This window comes from Primulina huaijiensis, chromosome 14 (genome assembly GCF_012295235.1).
Source record: "Primulina huaijiensis isolate GDHJ02 chromosome 14, ASM1229523v2, whole genome shotgun sequence".
NCBI lineage: Eukaryota > Viridiplantae > Streptophyta > Magnoliopsida > Lamiales > Gesneriaceae > Primulina > Primulina huaijiensis.
Window position 1 is genome coordinate 1198632 of NC_133319.1, and position 8479 is coordinate 1207110.

Genomic DNA, 8479 nt, shown 5'->3' on the forward strand with positions numbered 1-8479 from the left:
TGATTAATGATTGTGGGTGAGTGTGTCGGATCATTACAATATAAGACGTCTTTTATTGTAATTATCCGACACCACTCTCCCGCGATCATTACTCGTAGGACTTCTCCACCCCAGGTACTGGAGCTTTAACCTTCCCAAGATTAGAACTCAAGATCTCCTGGACATATATAGGTCTTGGCAGCAATCCTGGTACAAATTGAGTTAGTCCCTCTATTTCTTTGTTTTAACTACCTAATTTTCTAAAATTTTCAAAATCATCCTAAATTTTATAATTTCGATACGTTGCATTGTTATACCTATCGAGTCTGTTCTTGAAAGCATATAGCCTCAAGACATACAGCTACATAAGATTTCCAGCCTATATACCATTCTCAAATGATCGTTTATTATTATTATTATTATTATTATTATTATTATGATCATCATCATCATCATTAGCCCATCATGCTTCCGTATAATATATCAAACTATTTACCTTTTTGACCAAAGTGTCGTCGGGTTATATCCATCGGGTTTTACAGACTTCTCCTCACAGCCTAACCACACAGTCGCAACAGATGGTTCCTGACGCAAATTCATTCAACAACACCTAGCACAACCCTATTTCGTTTCCTACCTCATAGTGTATATTAAAATAGTTCAATCTGAGACTAATACAATAGAGGGGCAAAAGCCTTGGTTCTTTTATTCAAACATCCCAAATATTATTACATATTAACCTCCTGTAGAGGAGGAGAAACTTGTTTAGCTACTTATAGTAGCCGAAATAAAAACACTCATAAACTTGAAAAAGAAAATATTACAGTGTTTGAAAGAAAATGAAGAGGTTGAATGATGTTTTCATCTACCTTCTGCCTTCGTATTTATAGAAGCCCCCTTCGGATTTGTTTTTCGGACTTCAAACTCTTACTATAACTTTTAATGCCTTCCAGCTGTAGTTGACACTATCTTCTGAGTGGGTGGTTGAATGGTCTCTCCACCTTTTCTTGATTTGTCTCTTTTCTAAATCATTAATCTAGAAATTGCTCGTTCTTCTATTTTATCTCCTGGCATAACCAGTATATATGTGTTTGAATTATATCAGCTGAGATCTTTTTCCCTATTTTTTTTAACCGTTTGTGGAACTCTTTAAAATTCTTCAGCTGCATTCTTAATGCTTTAATCCGCCTTTTAGAAACCTTCAGATACGTGGCATACATTTTCTTTGGTTCTAAATTTCGGTTTAAATATTGTGAGATTTTTTTGTTCCCATTTACTCATTATTTATAGGTGTAATTGGGTCCAGATTCTCTTGTTCATTTAGTGGGTTAGTCACATGCCCACTATATCTTGTCGGGGAATCTTTAGCTTTTGTTATCCCCAAGGAAAAGTGATTGTAGTCACATGTTCACTTATTTTTGTCGAGAAATCTTAAATTTTTGGTTTCCCCGAGAAAAACGTGGTTGTGGTCCTTCACCACTTGGTCCTGTTTCAGCAAGATGTTTCTTGTCTGACCGAGGTCTGAAACCTTTGCCAAATTCTGGCTCCTTCTGGCTTAGACATTCTGGGCAGATTTGTTCTGACCATCTTCCCACATGAGTCATGTTGCAGAATTTTCGACGAGTTTCTTTACTCCCCGGTGGCTTGCTGTTCCACAAAAACTTTCTTTTCTTTTCGAATAAATCTTCTGTAAAACTTGTTGTTTTTCTCATCATGGTATTTAACAGGAATGATCCGTTTATTGAATTGTGATAAAATTGAAACGAAAACTTGACATTGTCCATCTCAGTTAGACAGACTCATAAACCCCATGCTCTTCTGGTGGTAATGTCGTCTTCAGTTACTGAAGCAACAAGGGGTATTTCTTCGTTTGGAGGATCTTTGATGAATTTTTGAACATTAACATCTGGCCTCCTTAACTTGATGAAATGAAAGACTTCGTGAGAGCATTTCCTGCTGGTTCTGGTGCTGTACTAAAGAAGTATAGCTCCATAATGTCTCCTCTGGACAAATAATCATTATTCGCCCATGTCTCATGAACCGCTTCCTGAATCCATTTAGGTAGTCCTGAAATTTCTGGGAAGCTTGGTGGTGTGGTATAAACTGAGGCAAGAGCATCGAATTCATACCATGCTTTGACCTCCTTTGGATATGAATTTGGTTTACCCTATGATATTTTCCTGAAACACCAACCCTAATAGTAGCTGGGTTAATCCTACTCTTGTTTTTAATTTCTCCCAATTTTGTTGGTAAACCTGAAATGGAGAAATTATAGCTTCATTAGTATCAACCTTAGATTTACCCTTGTCCGTATTAGGTCCAAGGTTGATCTTTTCCTCTTCAATCCTCGAGTTGAAGGGTTGACTTGAAGACACGAGATAAGGATCTGGAGTCTCAATTTTTGTTTCAGCCGACTCATCTGGAGATGATCCCGACTTAACACTTGTGCTAAGGGTATTTGAATCTCATGCTCCAGGCATAGAGTCCTGTACTCGAAACCTCTCTATTTGGGAAACCAGTGGCTTCTCAATGCCTTGGAGGAGAGGCTTTTGTATTACAGACTATAACTGAGTATATGCATGTAAACATCCTGTAATTCGATCAGAGATAATTCTCTTATCGGCTTTTTGTAGCCTTTCCGCAACTTCTGCGTTTAAGTCCAGCTTATTGAACTCGGTTTGAAGCATTTCGAGGTGTTCTCTCAAATGCCTCTGCATCTTGATGATGACATCGATATCACCGCTGTCCATCTCTTGTTAAAAAATCTGTAAGAATATTTTCATGAGATTTTATAATTATAATATCAAAAATATAATTTTGACATAGAGCTTGCAATCTTATTAATCTTGCTTTCTCGGGTTTAGATTTTATTCTATTTCTCAAAAAAGCTTTCACATGTGTATTATCAACTTTTAAAGTGAATTTCTTTGCAAATAAAAATAATGGCCATTTTTCAAAAGCACTTTTTACTGCATAAAATTTTTTGGTTGATATGTCATCTTATGGCTTCTGCATTGAAAAGAGTCCACTGCAATATCTGCATGTCTGTTTTCCTTTTGGTGTGAGCTTGGTTAATACTGCGGACCACCATTGATCATTGACATCTGTATATAATACCAGATCATCTTCATCTTGAAGAATAGTCATTTTCGGAAGATTTTTACAAATCTTTTTGAAGTTGTTTCTTTTCTTTCAGTTCGTTTAGAAAATTTTGCACCTTTTCTACTATATGGTCTTGCAAAATTATTCCAGACTCATCGATTTCTATTCCGAGGAATTCAATCTTTTTCGTAGCAATGAATGCTTTCTTTTCCGATAGAATCAGTCCTTCTTTTTTACAAACATTAGAGAAAATCTCTAAATGCTTAATATGTTTTTCTATATTTTTAGATGTGATTTAAACATCATCAATATAGACAAACATAAAATTGAAATAATCTTTAAATAGATTGTCCATTTTCTTTTGAAATATCTGAGGTGTATTAGCCAATCTCATTGGTAAAACTTCCCACATATAATGGCCTTGCGGTGTGGAGAAAGCTGTGAATTTCTTGCTTTCTTCCTACATTCGAATCTGATAAAACCCAGACTTGTAATCAAATTTATAGAATATCTTAGCATTACGTATGCAACTAACAAGATGTTCTCTACTAGGTATAAAATACCCATCAAACTCCAGAATCTTATTAATTTCTTGATAATTAATAACTAGTCTGGGTTTGTTCCTTTTTATTTCACCATGATTTCTTACAAGAAATCGTGGGCTGCTGTATGGTGAAATTCCTGCTTTGATTAAACCAAGATCCAGATGTTCCTTGATTATAATCTGTATATCCTTCTGATCAATTATATTCATTGGGATAGACTTGCATCGGACAAATTTATATATTTTTCTTCCTTAATTTTAAGGCAAACTTTCAGTTGATTTTTATCCCACAATGCCAAGGGTTCTTCATTGTAATTTTTTTTTTTATCATTTTCTTGACATCCTATATTGATACCTTTGAATCAAACCCTACATCATTCTGATGTAGAGTTATCTTAAGGCATTCTATTTCTTCTGGTTGGAGGAATTTATCTGTTCTTAATTGGAGCATTATTTTTCCAAACCGTCTAGAATCCTTCATTTTTGGTTTTAGAATTTTTCCTTCATCACCACGCTTGCTACGAAACTGAATTGACAATTTTATGTAAAATGCCTTTCGTAGTCTTTGGACTATGATTTTGTGATCACAAGGTGTTGTAAACACTAATCGTCTGGTCTTATTTTCTTGAGTATAGGACTTAAACATTTGTAGGAAATTATTTCAAAGCAAAATGTCAACTCTTGTATCATGAAAATAAATCGGTTGTGTTTTTACCTTATACCAAGGCGTTTGTCCAACACCGCCGATTTCGATTTCAGTCATCTTAATCCCTTTACTGAGGATTAAGATTCTTCTGGAGAAATCTCGTCCAGCAATCTTTGGTAATTCTTCTTCCAAATTATTTGGAAAAACTCTTCTTTTTGCTGTACAGATTCCGGCACATGAGTCAATATAAGCAGCAAATTATTCTGCTTTATATTGTTCATATAACATTCCTACTGGAATATATATCGAGAATGGACTTGTGGTCATTGGATTTTCCACATCCTATCTTCTGCCATAAACTTCATTCCATATTCTAGACGTTTCCAAAGTTTATGTTCCTCGAGAAACTCTAGGCCAAGAACCAATCGATCTAGTTCTTTTCCTGGAATACCTTTGATATGAACTTCCAATTCTCCGATATTGATCATTCCTTGGTAAGTTCATATCATATGTTGTTCTAAATAGTATATAGTATTACAAGGAAATTGATTCCTTTGTTTCGTAATATCAAATACTATTTCTACTTCCTTCCACTCTTCTGGGCATCTAAGCTTTCCTATGGTTGAAAAGCTTTTTAGTTCCTGTTGTGTTTCTTGAACATGTGCTTTTCCCCACCTATAACTTGTAATCATATCTCCTTGAAAAGATAGTCTTCTTGATTCCAATCTAAGACTTTGATTCCTCTGTAGAATCGGTTTGTCTTGTATTTGGATGTCTATTTCCTGTATTACGGAAAACTCAATTCTTTCTGGATAAATTGCCTGAACAACTTTTCCAAATATCTCAGGTATTTCAATGAACTCATTTCTAATAAACGATTCTGAATGATGTGTATTAGATAGAGCATATTTCAATTCCTACGGGATGCATGACAATGGGACCCTTCAACGAGTCTATTGGAATTGGCTCATAATCAATGGAATCTCATCATCCATACATGACGAATTGGTATCGTATATTCATATCATAATATATGAATAGTAATAAATAGCATTCTTATTGAGACTATAACTCATAGGAAAGAAAATTTATTTATGGATGAAATCAAATATGCAGTATTTACAGACAAAAGTATTCAGTTATTGGGAAAAAATCAATGTACTTATGCTGGGGAAGTCTATGCTCCTCCCGGAGCTTTACTCCCTCATCTTATAAATCGACATGCGTCTTTTTTATAAAAAAAAAAAAAGGAAAAAAAACTCATTTGCACTTTTTTTTTCTTTTTCTTCCTTCCTCTCTCTCATTCTCTTTTTTCGTTTTTCCTTGGCTTAATCTTGATTTGTCATTTTTTTAAGACTCATTTCATTATTATTTATTTTATTTTATTAATATTTCATACTTGTAACCATAATATCCCTAATAATGATCCAAAAAAAAAAAATACATCATAATAAACTTTAAAAATTACAAGGAATTTACATTTACGAGAAAAAAATTCTAACTCATCATATATTTTATGAGTCATAACCATCCACAAAAAATGGCCATCGTTTCTTTCAAATTTTATAATTTGTTTATTAAAATTCAGAATTTTAAAATAAGATATTTTAAAATTAATAGTGATAATATATTTGTATTCATTAATACTACACAAAAATGCAATTTTATTTAATTTCAATTCTATTTAATTTTTTTGAGCCAAAATTTATGTAAGTTTTTTGTGTTTATATATGTTTTACTCTCATTTTTAAAACAAAATTTAATTTATTTAAAACATTCTTATTTGGAACAAAAACTAATTTTTGAGTTCATCAGAAAAATAATTAATTATGTGGGGTCCAAAACTACTCTAACTTCATCCAAAAAAAACTATCACTCCTAAAATATTTTTATTATTTTTAAACTTATCCTCTTATTTTAAAGGAGTAAAAATTAATATTAATTTTTAAAATTATTTAAAACAATTCATAATTCATAATTTTATTTTATTTCTTTAAAATATATCTTTTTAGTAATAATTGTTTCCAATTTAGTTTAGATAATTAAAAATAAAAATACATGAAGAATTTCTTGGAATATTTAAATTCTAGCATTTAGATTTTGAAAATTTTAATTAATATATATAATAATATTAATGGTCGGTCAAAGAACGATAAAAAAAAATATGAATAGAAGTAAGAGTGAATAATAAAATTAGATTCTTAAAAAACAAAATTAAAAAACGAGAAGAAAATGAGAAAAAAAACAAAAATGTTAGGTGAAAAAGATAAATAAAAAAAGAAAGAAAAAGAATAGAGGATTACAACAAAAAATATATATAAAAAGGAAAAAAAATATAACACAACAAGACACGTGTCCATTGTTAAGAAAAAGGGGAGTAATGCTCCAGAAGGAGCATAGACTCTCCCCTTATACTGTAAAAAAAAGTTGCATTTAATAGAAAATTCTTACAATGAAAGATATTTTCATATTTTCACAATTTTAAGTAGATGCGAGATATGTAAATTTATTTTTCATGATCGTAGATACAATGTTTTTCTTTGTTGGAATCTCCTTTTCCCATTTTTAGGAATTGGTTAATCGTCCAATAACAAATACGAATAGTATATTTTATTTGCTGAAAGAAAGCGAATAAAAAATAAAAAAATAGTTGTCACGAGGATATCAATCTAAATCTTGATCTTTTTACAAGGATGAGGCTTTTATTTTCAAATATGAAAATAAAAATGTCAAAATGGTATTCCATACAAATTGAAAAGAAGGTTCTTTCTTATAATTATAGTTATTATTGTCACCTCTTTTATTTTGATAGTTTATGCGATTCCATCGATTATACCCATTTACACAAATCCCTCAAGATTCCCTCTCGTTAATACATAAAGTCCGATAAGTATATCTTGAGTTGATACGGAAATGAGATCTCCTATAGCTGGAGACAAAAGATTCATATGAAAAACATAAGTAAATGGGCCTCCGCTTGAGCCTCCAAAGATAAAGGTACAAATCTACAGTATCAGTACTAGCTATTCAATCTGAGTGGCTAATAAAGCACGTATGTACGATGATATCAGGCTACACTGTCCTTTTATGTGAATCATTTTTATCAGTATCACTTATAGTCATTATAGTTAGAAATAATAAAAAAGTTTTTTGCTACGAGTAATCGTTTTTTAAATTTTAGTGGTTTTTTTTCTTTGGTGAGATCGAATACATGAATGAACGAAGTAATATTTTCAAAAATACTTCTCTTTTTAATTATTTCAGGTTTAATTGGTTCAACAATTGGATTATCGGAGTTATTGGGTTAGTAGTCTATGATTTATCTTTTAACCATATGAATTCTTAGTGGAACAGTATGAGCTAACGAAGCATGGGGATCTTATTGGAGTTTGGATCCAAAACAAACTTGGGCTTTTATTACTTAGATCGTATTCGCGAATTATTTACATATTCGGACAAATATAAAATTACAAGGTACCAATTCAGCAATTGTGGCGTCATTGGATTTCTTATCATTTGGATATGCTATTTTGGGATAAATCTATTAGGAATAGGACTACATAGTTATGGTTTATTTACATTAACATATAATTGAATTAAACACAATTAATTTTAAAGGGTCAAAAAATAAAGCTCGCGGTCCAGAATAAAAAAATAGTTTGGTACATTAAAAAGCGTGTATCTATAGAACATCTGGCGTAACATAGATAATAAATTAATAGGAGTTAATATTATTCCTATTGTCATTACAAAATTAATAAGTAATTTTGTCATTAAAAAATATTTTTGACTAATAAGTAGTCCAAAAAATATTACTAATTCGACAATAAAACCACTCATACCTGGTAATGTAAAGAAGGCCATCGAAAAGCTACTGAATATCTTGAATATTTTTGGCATTGGGATAACTATTCCACCCATTTCGTCAAGATACACAAGACGTATTCTATCATAAGCAATTACTGCCAAAAAAAAATAGTGCAGCACCAATAAATCCAACAATAGTGCTTAACATTGACATAATAGAATTAAGTGGATCGATAAAGTGTCCAAATTATAAAGGAAAATCATTATCGAGAGTCCAAGACCATACATATTGATATATAAAACTGCTATTTATTATATGAAATGATAGATTAGTTGAAAAAATCATGACTATAATTAAAAATAAAATACTCGTAAAGTCTCACATAAGACGAATATCTTTT